Here is a 1,468-nt window from a genome sequence, read left to right as displayed (position 1 = left end):
GAAATTAATGGTAAGTGTCGAAGACGCCGGCGATAGTTCAAACCCGGAAGTGACTGGTTCGGCGGTGACTTAGCCTGTGTTTACACAAGCTCTCTCGCCGGCTGGGCTTAATGACGGTGTACGCCTACCTGACCCATACAGTCTGACAGGTGAGGATCATGTGTACATGTGTTTCTAGATTTTGATAAGGTAGATTTTTGTGTCAGATAAAGGTTACAAAAACATGAGTACGTGTAAATGTGTTTGTTGCTAATCTCTAGAAATTCTGGCTACGTAACGTTATGTTTATTATCATTTGTATGTTATACAGGTTGGAAGGATGATTTGAGCCTCTGGCCAGATACGGACTATGGGTGCATCTACACCTACCTAATCGAGGCTCCAGGTCCGTTTAACGGAGAAGCCATGAAAGCCTATAAATCCCTGGAGGCGTACAATCTCTTTATAAGTGGCCATGTGAGGGAGTGCAGGTACCACCCTATTGGAAAAAATGTGAAGGTCTGCTTCCTTAAGGCCAAGGTTGTGCCAGGTGGGTGTTGGAGTGCATTGGAACAATATTTCTACTTACATGTACCTGTAGTGAGAACTCTTGAAGATGAAGAATGAGATGCGTGATTAGTATTTAACTGTCAGATACGTTTTTATATTTACTGTATTATCTTTTTTTTCTGTTACATTTGTGTTTCAGGACAGAGAGTAACAGAGACTCCTCACAACCCATGGGTGTGTTTGACCAAAAAAGAGGGTTATGTCATGGCAGCTCACTGCACTTGTATGGCAGGGTAGGTAATATAACTGCATTGACCATCATATCCAAAAAGTCACATTTTTATCTAACAGTGTTCTCGTCAGATGAGGTCCATGGCAAGAAACAGTTTTAGAAATAATGAAAGTCAAACTAGTACTCACCTGTAAATGTTCCTCCGTATATTTCCAGGGAGGAGCGACCATGCAGTTTGTATGTGGCAAGATAACTGTCTTAATTTTTTTCCTTGGTTCATGTTCTTGTGCTTGATGGTTTCCAGTTGTATTTGTACCTGTTGCAAATGCATTTCTTCTTGTTGATGTTCTTGTTGCAGGTTTTACTTGTTGATGTGTTTCGTTTTCTAGGTAATTTGGAGTTATCAACAGTTCCTGAGAGTGAGTATACTAACACATATCATCATGTAGATGTAGATAATGCTAAAAGAAATGTGTATATAGTAGAAATATTCAAATATCACAGAGACTTCCATAATGAGAAGGCAAATCTTTCATTGTACTGTGAAGCTGGCCAACTTATCCGTTCCTTTTACCATTAACTCTAAAATTGCTCCTGACTATAGTACCTATAATGTATACTCATTTTTTGTTATATTTCAATGTAGATTGGGAGAGGTCTGCAGCCATGTGGCTGCACTGCTGTTCGCAGTGGAGGCCTCCAGGTCTCTTCAGGAAAAACGGACGTCATGCACCAGCAGAAAGGCCG

The sequence above is a fragment of the Branchiostoma floridae genome, unplaced genomic scaffold, assembly GCF_000003815.2.
Source record: "Branchiostoma floridae strain S238N-H82 unplaced genomic scaffold, Bfl_VNyyK Sc7u5tJ_1499, whole genome shotgun sequence".
NCBI classification, from domain to species: Eukaryota; Metazoa; Chordata; class Leptocardii; order Amphioxiformes; family Branchiostomatidae; genus Branchiostoma; species Branchiostoma floridae.
Note: the sequence above shows the minus strand (reverse complement) of the source record.